Below are 15,150 nucleotides of genomic sequence, written 5' to 3' on the forward strand. Positions count from 1 at the left end.
CGACGGAAACTGGCGACCTTTCACCTAGACCTGTCAAATGAGTTTGATTAAAGGGGTTTTCACTTAGTCTCTAAGTATTTGCAGCCTAACCAGCACCTCCTGATGGGCCAAACCCATCTCCTATGGTTTTTAACGCATCAACCACGCTAGTAATGTTGTCGGGAACCAAAGTATAACACGCGTCACCAGTTAGATTCAACGCCACGCAAAGGCCATCCTGCTTGGCCAAGATGTAATCTAGAGCCATATCATGCTTCAACAACAACAATCTGTGGCTTCACTGATTGTTTGACAAATACTCAAAACCTTTAATGGTCTCATTTGCAAAACCTCGCAGAGTATAAGTAATGATATCAATGTGATCTGCCAAAAATGTCACACCATATTGTTGGGGTTTATGGTTGGTTATTAGCATCAAATTACTGTAAGTAATAGATTACTGAAAGTAATAAATCACTGAAAGTAATTTATGAAAAATTTTAATTATTAGTGGAAGTAAACGGTCATTTACTCATTAACAACTCCTAAAGTAATTGAGTAATTACTTAAAAGTTAATAAATTATCAAAAATAATTTATTAATGAAAAATTATTAATTTGAATAAATTTGTTATTTATTTATTAATATTACATCGGGGCACCACCAGATAAACTGGAAATAGTAATTACCAAAATATCAGTCTCGTTTGTATAAGGTTTATTTAAGTTAGTTAATATTTCTGTGTAAAATATAACAATGTTAAATAAAATAGAAGGTGTGAGATCCGAGCACAGACTGTTACTAACCAGTGAATTGTCAACAATAAATACACAATAATCACCAAGAATCGTTCAATTCAGCTAACAGGCGTTTATTAATAAAAATGTATTAATTCATAAATGATTCATAAATCATCTCATAAATCAACACACTTAAGTATCAAACATCATTTAACACGGAGATTTAATATATTAAACAGCAACACTATGTACAAAGAGTGTGTGTGTGTGTGTGTGTGTGTGTGTGTGTGTGTGTGTGTGTGTGTGTGTGTGTGTGTGTGTGTGTGTGTGTGTGTGTGTGTGTGTGTGTGTGTGTAGTCTGGAGTGATGGGAGGGATGGGTGTTATGACCACGGACGTCCACCAAGTGGAGACAGATGTCGGCGGGTCAATGTGAGTGGGTGTAGCGACCTTGAACGGACGCCAGAGGGAGGCAGGCGTCAGGTTCAGTGTGGTGACTGTGACGACAACTCGGGGCATGAGGTGTCGCGCAGAGGGAGCATGCATTGACTTGATGTGTCCACCAGTGGATGTCAAGAGGGATTGCAATGACGCACGCGACCACTAGAGACGTTTGACTCGCTTTTTCTGGGGACGCGGTGGTTTCTTAGCTACCAGATAAACAAGATGTCCATCGCGCGCATGCGCAAGGGGGGTCTCGGAGCGAAGCGCTTTCATATACTCCCGAAACGAACGGGCGGTTTCGTTGGCCCGGTTCTGAGCGCCAGAGTTCTAACTGGATGTCGGAACATGCAGTCAGAGCTCTGTTGATTGTGCGGATGTGAGTTTAGCGGCACAAGTTAGTGGTTCAGATGCTAAATGTGGCTATGTGTGTGAGCTTATCTCGACCAGATAAGACGAACGGTGTTAATGAAAGAGGGAGAGAAAGAGGCGGAGAGAAAAGAAAGACAGAGAGTTCTGGCGAGGTTTGCTAACACGAGAGTCTGGTCGTTACCCACAGGAGCTGGGTCGGCTGCTCAGGCCGTCTCAGCTTCTGATAGCTGCAGGATAACTCCTGGATGCTTATGCGCATGTACTGTGTTTTGCGTAGATGGCTATCTACGCCCCGGGGAAATCCTCTGTTTTGCCGCTGTGGGCAGGTCTTTCGTGTTCCTGGGAAAGGAAGACCTGAGTTACGTTTTGCGGCGTGGAACACGGGGGGTCCACAAAACTTGTGGCTGCAGAAGCGAGCTTCAGGTTGGCAGGCAAGGGGAGCTGCACGGCTGGACGGGAACAAAGTTGGCTTGCAGTTGCGTGGGTCCCGTTGAAGTAAAAGAAAAGAGAAACAAAAAAGTCGTCCTGCGAGTTGGAAGTGTTCCGGGCCCAGTCGCCAGAGAGAACAGGCAAAACAGAAAAAAAGTTCAATATCATATGGGCATACTATATTGTATAGCAAATCAAAATACTTTCAATCAATATCCACCCAAAGTCTGAGTGTATTCACAAAGAAGCAGTGAGTTCTTTTTTTCTTTCTCCTGGCTTGTCCCTTGAGCTTCTTAGGAGCGAGGTGGGGAGAAGTGGGGAAAGGGGAGGGTTATCTACAATCCTTTCCTCTTTTTCTGAGAAACAGGCCCTATTGGTGAGTGAAGTAGGCTGTCTCAGTAGCTCCGCCTCACAAACAATGGACTGTGAGTATTGTAGTCACAAACCATGAAAGAGGAATGCTCTAACAAATTCATAAAATAGAAGAAGAGCCACTCACTCCAGTGATCACATTCCCCCAATACTCCTGTATGTGTTCCTATTTTACATTACACAAGACTGTTGTGGTGCTCATCGTGCATCAATCAGGACTTTTTGTCCACAAGAGAATAAGAACTCACCATGAAAGCTTATTTATTTATTTATTTATTTATTCAATCACAAAAAAGTATTCCCTTAGGGCAGGGGTGTCAAACTCAGATCCTCGTGGGCCACAGCCCTGCACGTTTTCAATGTCTCCCTCCCCTGAATGTCCTGATGGTTCATCACCACATTCAGCACAAAGCCAGATAACGAGCTGCTCATTGCAATCAGCTGTGTTGAAGCTGGGAGACGTGGAGAACGTGCAGGGCTGCGGCCCTCGAGGCCTGGAGTTCCACACGTGTGTCTTAGGGGCTTATATAATTACAAAAATGTCTTCTCTTATCTCGAGAGGCTCAGATCAGGCCACCCTCAGCCCTTCACACACACACACACACACACACACACACACACACACACACACACACACACACACACACACACACACACACACACACACACACACACACACACACACACACACACAAAGTCAATCCACCACAGTCAGAAAAGAAAAGAAGGTACAGAGCACTTTATTAACAGAAAAAGATAAAATCATAAGAAGACACAGACTTGTGAAACAGAGACATCCACACAGATGACACCAAAGTTATATAGTCGACCTGCCATCTTATTTCCAGACACATTGCAAACTATTCTAGGAACAACCAATCACAGCTTTCAGCAGACTGCATCATTCATAGCAACCACACCTCCTCACTAAGATAAAAGTTGCTGGCAACTCCTTGTGAAGAGTTCCTGAATCACTTTTAAGCTGAGATTCCTTGCTAAGAATTTTTAGGCTAAGATAGGAGCTCCCTACGAGGACTCCCTACGAGGACTCCCTACGAGGACTCCCTACGAAGACTCCCTACGAAGACTCCCTACGAGGACTCCCTACGAAGACTCCCTACGAGGACTCCCTACGAGGACTCCCTACGAGGACTCCCTACGAAGACTCCCTACGAGGACTCCCTACGAGGACTCCCTACGAAGACTCCTACGAGGACTCCCTACGAGGACTCCCTACGAAGACTCCCTACGAGGACTCCCTACGAGGACTCCCTACGAAGACTCCCTACGAAGACTCCCTACGAGGACTCCCTACGAGGACTCCCTATGAAGACTCCCTACGAGGACTCCCTACGAGGACTCCCTACGAAGACTCCCTACGAAGACTCCCTACGAGGACTCCCTACGAGGACACGAAGACTCCCTACGAGGACTCCCTACGAGGACTCCCTACGAGGACTCCCTACGAAGACTCCCTACGAGGACTCCCTACGAGGACACGAAGACTCCCTACGAGGACTCCCTACGAGGACTCCCTACGAGGACTCCCTACGAAGACACCCTACGAGGACTCCCTACGAGGACACCCTACGAGGACTCCCTACGAGGACTCTGAGAGGCTTCGTGAATACAGGCACTGGATTCTAGTGAGAGAGACCATCTAGGTACTCCCACCTTCACCGTCCTGAGCGTGGACCAGGTACTCTCTGGCTGTGAGGATTGGACCTCTCGATTGTTCTTCGACACTTTAAATGCTTGGCAACTTGTCAGTTTGTTTTCTGGGTTCTTTCTTTTAGTTGAAAGTTTGCACAATTCTTCATCAATCGTCATTTCCTCCTCTTCATCTCGGACTGACTCTGGCACTCTGGCTGCAGTGTGGACAGTCTTCTTCTGGCTCAGCTTCTGCTCTGTTCTTACCTTTCCTTTTGGCTTTTCCTTCACCTGACGTTCCTTTTGTGTTCCACTGTCAGGCTCTTCTCCATCAGCTCCACTAGCCTCAGGCTCTTCTCCATCAGCTCCACTAGCCTCAGGCTCTTCTCCATCAGCTCCACTAGCCTCAGGCTCTTCTCCATCAGCTAACTGGACTCAATCCTTCACAAAAACATACTCAAAGACACAGAAAACACTAAACAACTGTCACATGCACGCCACAGAAGAGAAAGCCAGCTCCTCCTCTCCCTCCTCTGTTCACCTCTTCCTCCCCCTCCTGCTCCTCTTCCTCCTCCCTCTCCTCCTCCTCCTCCTCCCCCTCCTGCTCTTCTTCCTCCTGATCCCTCCTCCTCCTGCTCCTCCTCCACCCCCCTCTCTCCTCCTTCTCCTCCTCCTCCCCCTCCTGCTCTTCTTCCTCCTGATCCCCCCTCTCTCCTCCTCCTCCTCCTCCTGCTCCTCCTCCACCCCCCTCTCTCCTCCTCCTCCTCCCCCTCCTGCTCTTCTTCCTCCTGATCCCCCCTCCTCCTGCTCCTCCTCTCCCTCCTCTCCCTCCTCTGTTCACCTCCTCCTCCTCCCTCTCCTCCTCCCCCTCCTGATCCCCCCTCCTCCTGCTCCTCCTCTCCCTCCTCTGTTCACCTCCTCCTCCTCCCTCTCCTCCTCCCCCTCCTGATCCCCCCTCCTCCTGCTCCTCCTCTCCCTCCTCTGTTCACCTCCTCCTCCTCCCTCTCCTCCTCCTCCCTCTCCCCCCCCCCCCCCTTACTCTGTACTCCTCCTCTATTGCAATAATAACCTTGAAATTTACACTTTAAAGTTTTTCTTTGTTGTGTTCAGTGTATGTAATGAAATTCTCTATATTTTTACAAGATCCAACAGTTCCAGAAAATGAAGTCAATTTTAATTAAACATTCTGGTGCAAAATCCACTGAAATGTCCAAACAAACTAGTATAAATCCTTTAAAACCTCCTGGCTTGTTGGGACCAGATTGGAGCCTCTTGGTGGGTTTTGGTCCAGGGGCCTTATGTCCTCTGCTGTTAAGTGAAAGTTAAACTTAAGTACGCCTGACGTCAAACTCTTCATCCACCCTGTGTGCTCAGGTCTGACCCTCTGTGGGGATTTTTGGGATCGTTACATGACGTTACTGGCATGGAAGTGAACCCAGAGTGTTTTATGGAAGCAATCATGTAACATGATTGTAACTAACTTCACTTCCAGGTCTTGTATGGCGTTATGACTGCAGGCTGAGGTCTGCTACTAGACGCATCATTAATATTTTCTACCCACAGAACTTCTTTATAATGAAGCCAGACTTTTGGTTCATCAGTAACTACTAAACAAGCCACATACTACTGTAAATGAAAGTTTGGAGTTTTAGCCATAAAATTAGCCTTTTAACGGCTTCATGTGAAAAAAAACTTAAATCAGCGTGTAAACGTAGGTTGTCTTTGTCCCCTCATCACGGTGCGTTAACAGTTAAATATGTGTCCGTGCACAGTGACGTGTCTGCTCAGTACAGGGTGTCGCTCTTCCCGGGTCCGCACCTCACAGGTTCTCTTGTAGTCAGAAAAAGTTGGAGGCGCATGGAGCGGTGACGTCGGCGTGAACAGGGCCGCTCGGAGGGGCATGGCGGCTAAAATGACGGAATTCGGCCGCACGGAGCCGTGCAGAGCTCGCGAACACGTCAAGAATAAAACAGGCTCAGTGGCGCCACCAGCTGGAATCCTGTACTCACCGTGAGTACAATTTTTTTGAAGGTGTGGAAAAAATTTTTTTTAAGCCTTGGGCTGCTGTTTCTGTACGTCGCCTGTGTGTGTGTGTGTGTGAGTGTGTGTGTGTGTGTGTGTGTGTGTGTGTGTGTGTGTGTGTGTGTGTGTGTGTGTGTGTGTTCCGTCTGCAGCCAGCAGCCGTGAGAGAGAATGAGTCCTGCCGATGTGGACATCTCGATAGTTAATCGAGAACCGTTTAAAATAAAGACAAAAGTATCCTGTCTTTCAGAGCATAAGACCCGTACCTATGTGTTGGTGTATCAACCTGAGACCGTGTTCAGTAGGTGAAATGTCTGTTGAAAGCCACGTGGACGAGACGGCGGCATCTGGCATTCGGAACTTTGATCGCTAATTTATAAAAACCGCTGGATTAGTCGAAAAGTTGAACAGAATTATTGAGGAGAGTCTCCTCTGTCATTTAATAGGTTTTTGAAGTCGCTAGATATTCATGCTCAGAGTAGCTGGCATTTACAAATCTTATTTTAAAAGACAAATTGCGGACTTCCTGTCAGATTTACGTCGGGGGTACCAGCATGTGATTTTTAGGTCTCGAAGAGACGGACAATTGAGTTTTGGTTTGCTCTCTCTACGACATTCCTATGGGCCATGGCGGCCGTTTTGGTTTTTCTAGGTGCCGCTGGTTTTTCTAGGTGGCGCTAGAGAGACATTTTAGCATTCTGGGGGTTAATTGGGGGTTAATTTTAAATAATAATAATAAGAAGAAGACGAAGAAGAAGAAACAACATTACAAATACAATAGGGTCCTGGCCTCCAGGCCCAGGCCTTTCTGCTCGGTCCCTAATAATAATAATTAGGGATGTCTCGATCCGATCGGTAGATATCGGATCGGGGCCGATATTAGTGATTTGTGAGTGATCGGGAATCGGCAAATCCAGCCGATCACCCTGCCGATCTAAAAAAAAAAAAAAAAAAAAACCCCGCGGTCCGCATCGTCACCTAATAACCAGAACAATCAGGGACTAGAAGCTCGGGTGGAGCTGCAGAAGCTAGAAGCAGGCGGAGCGGGGCCATAGACCTATAAAACTAGAGTTATATATAGTGGTTTATGTGTTTATGCGCAGAAGTCTACTTCTTAATTTCTATGTGGTCTGTCTTCTTCTGCTTTTTTATTGTGTTTGGTGAGTCACAGCGCCCCTAAAGGCCTGGCATGTGTACTACATGCCCTGAAGCCTCGTGTTGAGCCATGTTCATAGTGAGGTGAGGACGGTTTGTTGGGAGAAGGACAGGGAGGACAAAGATCGTTTTATCGTCGTGTGGATGTTCCTCAGTTTACAACAACTAAAGAGAAAGAGAAGTATTTTGATTCAATAAGTGAGTTTTACAATAAGTTCTAGGTAAACAAAGCTTCTGCCAATAGTGCTTTTAGCTTCAGACGTCTTAGTTGATCCAAAAATACACGATTGAGTATCTTTACAATAGTAATGTAAATATCGGATCAAGAAAGTATCGGTATCGGCCGATACTCAATTCTGAAAAATCGGATCGGTATCGGGGCCACAAAGTGTGATCAGGACATCCTTAATAATCATAATAATAATAATAATAATAATAATAATGATAATGATAATGATAATAATAATAATAAGAATAATAATGATAATGATAATGATAATGATAATGATAATAATAATAATAATAATAATGATAATGATAATGATAATGATAATAATAATAATAATAATAATAATAATAATAATAATAATAACAATAATAATAATAATAATAGGAATAATAATAACAAACAAATAAAATAAAGAATTTTCCTATGATCAATGAACTATTTCGTTTCGTACTGTGTTATTTTACTAAATGATTCAAGAACAGACCTTCATGGTCAAAAGTATCAATATTTTGGTTTAAATCTGCACATCACTTAGTACAAGTAATCCTTTTCCTTGTGAGTATTTGCTGCAGTAACATGTTTGTTTGCATCCTTCTGCTGAATAAAAACATCCCCCAGCTGCATTCCTGTTTCATAGGGCGCTTTAAAGAATATAAATGAGGGCCTCCCCTCACCCCTGGTAAAATTTACATATTGTTTATTAACCTTTTGATATTAAACATAAGAAGGTGTGTTGAGATGGAAATTAAACCAGCATGTTTAGAATTTCTCATTTTCACAAGCAATAACAACACAACATGTCACTGAAGCTATTGGCATTAAATTTACTCCACACAACCTAAATCAGCTTCTTTATTTTTGCCCTCGTCTGCAAAACCTCAAGCTTCGCGTCACTCTAATAAGCAAGTTCCTCCTCACACAAGCCTTCAAATTCAACTTTCTGCTCCAACCAGACAATGTGAGACAGGCTTGGTATTTAAAAGCTGAATTAGGCGTTGTTTACCTGGAATAGGCTCATATTAACCTTAAACATCCTCTTCCAACCTTTTAGTTTGTGTTCTGGCGTGCCTGAAAGGGCAGAGCTCTGAAGCTGCACACATTACAGATGCAAGAGGAAATGGGACATTTATTTTGCTCCTCAGTAGACTATGGAGATAGAAAATAAACTGACCTTTTCCAAGCAGTATTTTCCTGTCAAATCAAAGTCTAGCTCCGTAACTTTTTAACCAATGAAATTACAAAGCTTTGACTGACATAAATCAAATTAAATTAAATTTATGTTCATGTTATTTTTTTAGTGCCAGTCAAAACATGGTCGTGCTGAGGCATTTCATTTGAAAAAGTGAAGGATGTTTCAGATCCAGATTGAGAGGAGCATTGTGATGGACGAGCTGTTTTAGAGGATCATCAGAGAGAAAAGGATGGAAGAGACAGCAACAAGCATCGGGCAGCTCAGGGAGGCCCACTTCGACTGTCAGGTATGTTTGGTGACTTTAGAAAGCTCTGCTTGTCTTGGACACAGCTTTACAAATCTCACTGGCTTGTGGTGGCGAGGCGTTCATAGTGACGTCGCTCCTTCAGCAAGCGAGCTAGAACAATTTAGAGCCAGTGATGGTGCCTCGTTGTTAGGAACTTTGTATATTTAGAGGACATTTTCAAACTGTCCTCTATAGATCTTACAGGATCTTAATGAAGAGGCAGACAATTTTCCCTTTAACCCCCAGGATCTTCATAGTGGTACTGGAGGTCAAAGGTCAAAGTAATATCATCCAGTGGTTCTACTTTTTTACATAATTTTTCTCTCAAATACAACAAGTTGTTTTATCTGAGTTCTCCAGCAGAAAGTTCAAGCTAATCAGGCTTTTATGTCTTAAAGACCAGTTGCTCAGAATCATCCGGCTGTTACTCTTCCTTTATGGCAGAGTGGTGTCTGGGTGGTGTTGTGCTGTTGTGGTGATGTTGTTGTTGGTGGTAGTGTGGTGGTGTTGGTAATGTGGTGGTGGTGTTGTGTTGTTGTGGTGGGGGTGGTGGTGTTGTTGTTGAGGTGTTGTGGTGGTGGTGTGGTGTGTTGATAGTGGTGTTGTTGTGGTGGTGGTGGTGTTGTTGTTGAGGTGTTGTGGTGGTGTTGTGGTGTGTTGATAGTGGTGTTGTTGTTGAGGTGTTGTGGTGGTGGTGTGGTGTGTTGATAGTGGTGTTGTTGTGGTGGTGGTGTTGTTGTGGTGGTGGTGGTGTTGTTGTTGAGGTGTTGTGGTGGTGTTGTGCTGTGTTGATAGTGGTGTTGTTGTTGAGGTGTTGTGGTGTTGAGGTGTTGTGGTGGTGGTGTGGTGGTGTTGAGGTGTTGTGGTGGTGGTGTGGTGGTGGTGATGTTGTTGAGGTGTTGTGGTGGTGGTGTGGATTGTTGATAGTGGTGTTGTTGTGGTGGTGGTGGTGTTGTTGTTGAGGTGTTGTGGTGGTGTTGTGGTGTGTTGATAGTGGTGTTGTTGTTGAGGTGTTGTGGTGGTGGTGTGGTGTGTTGATAGTGGTGTTGTTGTGGTGGTGGTGGTGTTGTGGTGTTGAGGTGTTGTGGTGGTGTGGTGGTGTTGAGGTGTTGTGGTGGTGATGTTGTGGTGGTGTTGAGGTGGTGGTGTTGAGGTGTTGAGTTGTTGAGGTGGTGGTGAGGTGTTGTGGTGTTGAGGTAGTGGTGTTGAGGTGTTGTGGTGTTGAGGTGTTGAGGTGTTGTGGTGTTGAGGTGTTGAGTTGTTGAGGTGGTGGTGTTGAGGTGGTGATGTTGAGGTGTTGAGGTGTTGTGGTGTTGAGGTGTTGAGGTGTTGAGTTGTTGAGGTGGTGGTGTTGAGGTGTTGTGGTGGTGGTGTTGAGGTGTTGTGGTGGTGGTGTTGAGGTGTTGTGGTGGTGGTGTTGAGGTGTTGAGGTGTTGTGGTGGTGGTGTTGTGGTGTTGAGGTGTTGTGGTGGTGTGGTGGTGTTGAGGTGTTGTGGTGGTGATGTTGTGGTGGTGTTGAGGTGGTGGTGTTGAGGTGTTGAGGTGTTGAGTTGTTGAGTTGTTGAGGTGTTGAGGTGTTGAGTTGTTGAGGTGGTGGTGTTGAGGTGTTGAGGTGTTGAGTTGTTGAGGTGGTGGTGTTGAGGTGTTGTGGTGGTGGTGTTGTGGTGTTGAGGTGTTGAGTTGTTGAGGTGGTGGTGAGGTGTTGAGGTGTTGAGGTGTTGAGGTGTTGTGGTGGTCTGGTGGTGGTGAGGTGTTGAGGTGTTGTGGTGGTGGTGTTGTGGTGGTGATGTGGTGGTGGTGAGGTGTTGAGGTGTTGTGGTGGTGGTGAGGTGTTGAGGTGTTGTGGTGTTGAGGTGTTGAGTTGTTGAGGTGGTGGTGTTGAGGTGTTGTGGTGTTGAGGTGTTGAGTTGTTGAGGTGGTGGTGAGGTGTTGAGGTTTTGTGGTGGTGGTGTTGTGGTGTTGAGGTGTTGTGGTGGTGTGGTGGTGTTGAGGTGTTGTGGTGGTGATGTTGTGGTGGTGTTGAGGTGGTGGTGTTGAGGTGTTGAGGTGTTGAGTTGTTGAGGTGGTGGTGAGGTGTTGAGGTGTTGAGGTGTTTTGGTGTTGGTGTTGAGGTGTTGTGGTGGTGGGGTGGTGTTGAGGTGTTGTGGTGGTGGTGTTGTGGTGTTGAGGTGTTGAGGTGTTGTGGTGGTGGTGTTGTGGTGTTGAGGTGTTGTGGTGGTGTGGTGGTGTTGAGGTGTTGTGGTGGTGATGTTGTGGTGGTGTTGAGGTGGTGGTGTTGAGGTGTTGAGGTGTTGAGTTGTTGAGGTGGTGGTGAGGTGTTGTGGTGTTGAGGTGTTGAGGTGTTGTGGTGTTGAGGTGTTGAGTTGTTGAGGTGGTGGTGTTGAGGTGTTGAGGTGTTGTGGTGTTGAGGTGTTGAGTTGTTGAGGTGGTGGTGTTGAGGTGTTGAGGTGTTGAGTTATTGAGGTGGTGGTGAGGTGTTGTGGTGTTGAGGTGTTGAGGTGTTGTGGTGTTGAGGTGTTGAGTTGTTGAGGTGGTGGTGTTGAGGTGTTGAGGTGTTGTGGTGTTGAGGTGTTGAGTTGTTGAGGTGGTGGTGTTGAGGTGTTGTGGTGGTGGTGTTGTGGTGTTGAGGTGTTGAGTTGTTGAGGTGGTGGTGAGGTGTTGAGGTGTTGAGGTGTTTTGGTGGTGGTGTTGAGGTGTTGAGGTGTTGTGGTGTGTTGATAGTGGTGTTGTTGTTGAGGTGTTGTGGTGTTGAGGTGTTGTGGTGGTGGTGTGGTGGTGTTGAGGTGTTGTGGTGGTGGTGTGGTGGTGGTGATGTGGTGGTGTTGTGTTGTTGTTGTGGTGGTGGTGGTGGTGTTGTTGTTGTGGTGGTGATGTTGTTGAGGTGTTGTGGTGGTGGTAGTGGTAGTGTTGTGGTGGTGGTAGTGGTAGTGTTGTGGTGGTGGTGGTGTTGTGGTGGTGGTGTTGAGGTGTTGTGGTGGTGGCGCTGAGGTGTTGAGGTGTTGTGGTGGTGGTGTTGTGGTGTTGAGGTGTTGAGGTGTTGTGGTGGTGGTGTTGTGGTGTTGAGGTGTTGTGGTGGTGTGGTGGTGTTGAGGTGTTGTGGTGGTGATGTTGTGGTGGTGTTGAGGTGGTGGTGTTGAGGTGTTGAGTTGTTGAGGTGGTGGTGAGGTGTTGTGGTGTTGAGGTAGTGGTGTTGAGGTGTTGTGGTGTTGAGGTGTTGAGGTGTTGAGTTGTTGAGGTGGTGGTGTTGAGGTGGTGATGTTGAGGTGTTGAGGTGTTGAGGTGTTGAGGTGTTGAGTTGTTGAGGTGGTGGTGTTGAGGTGTTGTGGTGGTGGTGTTGTGGTGTTGAGGTGTTGTGGTGGTGGTGTTGAGGTGTTGTGGTGGTGGTGTTGAGGTGTTGAGGTGTTGAGGTGTTGTGGTGGTGGTGTTGTGGTGTTGAGGTGTTGTGGTGGTGTGGTGGTGTTGAGGTGTTGTGGTGGTGATGTTGTGGTGGTGTTGAGGTGGTGGTGTTGAGGTGTTGAGGTGTTGAGTTGTTGAGTTGTTGAGGTGTTGTGGTGTTGAGGTGTTGAGTTGTTGAGGTGGTGGTGTTGAGGTGTTGAGTTGTTGAGGTGGTGGTGTTGAGGTGTTGTGGTGGTGGTGTTGTGGTGTTGAGGTGTTGAGTTGTTGAGGTGGTGGTGAGGTGTTGAGGTGTTGAGGTGTTGTGGTGGTCTGGTGGTGGTGAGGTGTTGAGGTGTTGTGGTGGTGGTGTTGTGGTGGTGATGTGGTGGTGGTGAGGTGTTGAGGTGTTGTGGTGGTGGTGAGGTGTTGAGGTGTTGTGGTGTTGAGGTGTTGAGTTGTTGAGGTGGTGGTGTTGAGGTGTTGTGGTGTTGAGGTGTTGAGTTGTTGAGGTGGTGGTGAGGTGTTGAGGTTTTGTGGTGGTGGTGTTGTGGTGTTGTGGTGTTGAGGTGTTGAGTTGTTGAGGTGGTGGTGTTGAGGTGTTGAGGTGTTGTGGTGTTGAGGTGTTGAGTTGTTGAGGTGGTGGTGTTGAGGTGTTGAGTTGTTGAGGTGTTGTGGTGGTGGTGTTGAGGTGTTGTGGTGGTGGGGTGGTGTTGAGGTGTTGTGGTGGTGGTGTTGTGGTGTTGAGGTGTTGAGGTGTTGTGGTGGTGGTGTTGTGGTGTTGAGGTGTTGTGGTGGTGTGGTGGTGTTGAGGTGTTGTGGTGGTGATGTTGTGGTGGTGTTGAGGTGGTGGTGTTGAGGTGTTGAGGTGTTGAGTTGTTGAGGTGGTGGTGAGGTGTTGTGGTGTTGAGGTGTTGAGGTGTTGTGGTGTTGAGGTGTTGAGTTGTTGAGGTGGTGGTGTTGAGGTGTTGAGGTGTTGTGGTGTTGAGGTGTTGAGTTGTTGAGGTGGTGGTGTTGAGGTGTTGTGGTGGTGGTGTTGTGGTGTTGAGGTGTTGAGTTGTTGAGGTGGTGGTGAGGTGTTGAGTTGTTGAGGTGTTGTGGTGGTGGTGTTGAGGTGTTGAGGTGTTGTGGTGTGTTGATAGTGGTGTTGTTGTTGAGGTGTTGTGGTGTTGAGGTGTTGTGGTGGTGGTGTGGTGGTGTTGAGGTGTTGTGGTGGTGATGTTGTGGTGGTGTTGAGGTGGTGGTGTTGAGGTGTTGAGTTGTTGAGGTGGTGGTGAGGTGTTGTGGTGTTGAGGTAGTGGTGTTGAGGTGTTGTGGTGTTGAGGTGTTGAGGTGTTGTGGTGTTGAGGTGTTGAGTTGTTGAGGTGGTGGTGTTGAGGTGGTGATGTTGAGGTGTTGTGGTGTTGAGGTGTTGAGGTGTTGAGTTGTTGAGGTGGTGGTGTTGAGGTGTTGTGGTGGTGGTGTTGTGGTGTTGAGGTGTTGAGTTGTTGAGGTGGTGGTGAGGTGTTGAGGTGTTGAGGTGTTGTGGTGGTGGTGGTCTGGTGGTGGTGAGGTGTTGTGGTGGTGGTGTTGTGGTGGTGGTGTTGTGGTGGTGATGTGGTGGTGGTGAGGTGTTGAGGTGTTGTGGTGTTGAGGTGTTGAGTTGTTGAGGTGGTGGTGTTGAGGTGTTGTGGTGTTGAGGTGTTGAGTTGTTGAGGTGGTGGTGAGGTGTTGAGGTTTTGTGGTGGTGGTGTGGTGGTGGTGAGGTGTTGTGGTGGTGGTGTTGTGGTGTTGAGGTGTTGAGTTGTTGAGGTGGTGGTGAGGTGTTGAGGTTTTGTGGTGGTGGTGTGGTGGTGGTGAGGTGTTGAGGTGGTGGTGTTGAGGTGTTGTGGTGGTGGTGTTGAGGTGTTGAGTTGTTGAGGTGGTGGTGTGGTGGTGGTGAGGTGTTGAGGTGGTGGTGTTGAGGTGTTGTGGTGGTGGTGTTGTGGTGTTGTGGTGGTGGTGAGGTGTTGAGGTGTTGAGGTGGTGGTGAGGTGTTGAGGTGTTGTGGTGGTGGTGAGGTGTTGAGGTGTTGGTGTTGTGGTGGTGGTGTGGTGGTGGTGAGGTGTTGAGGTGTTGTGGTGGTGGTGTTGTGGTGGTGATGTGGTGGTGGTGAGGTGTTGAGGTGTTGTGGTGGTGGTGTTGTGGTGGTGGTGGTGTGGTGGTGTTGAGGTGTTGTGGTTGTGATGTTGTGGTGTTGAGGTGTTGTGGTGGTGTGGTGGTGTTGAGGTGTTGTGGTGGTGATGTTGTGGTGGTGTTGAGGTGGTGGTGTTGAGGTGTTGAGTTGTTGAGGTGGTGGTGAGGTGTTGTGGTGTTGAGGTGTTGAGGTGTTGTGGTGTTGAGGTGTTGAGTTGTTGAGTTGTTGAGGTGGTGGTGTTGAGGTGTTGAGGTGTTGTGGTGTTGAGTTGTTGAGGTGGTGGTGTTGAGGTGTTGTGGTGGTGGTGTTGTGGTGTTGAGGTGTTGAGTTGTTGAGGTGGTGGTGAGGTGTTGAGGTGTTGTGGTGGTCTGGTGGTGGTGAGGTGTTGAGGTGTTGTGGTGGTGGTGTTGTGGTGGTGATGTGGTGGTGAGGTGTTGAGGTGTTGTGGTGTTGAGGTGTTGAGTTGTTGAGGTGGTGGTGTTGAGGTGTTGAGGTGTTGAGTTGTTGAGGTGTTGTGGTGGTGGTGTTGAGGTGTTGTGGTGGTGGTGTGGTGGTGTTGAGGTGTTGTGGTGGTGGTGTTGTGGTGTTGAGGTGTTGAGGTGTTGTGGTGGTGGTGTTGTGGTGTTGAGTTGTTGTGGTGGTGTGGTGTTGAGGTGTTGTGGTGGTGATGTTGTGGTGGTGTTGAGGTGGTGGTGTTGAGGTGTTGAGGTGTTGAGTTCTTGAGGTGGTGGTGAGGTGTTGAGGTTTTGTGGTGGTG

Source organism: Lipophrys pholis, assembly GCF_963383615.2.
Source record: "Lipophrys pholis genome assembly, chromosome: 14".
Classification (NCBI taxonomy): domain Eukaryota; kingdom Metazoa; phylum Chordata; class Actinopteri; order Blenniiformes; family Blenniidae; genus Lipophrys; species Lipophrys pholis.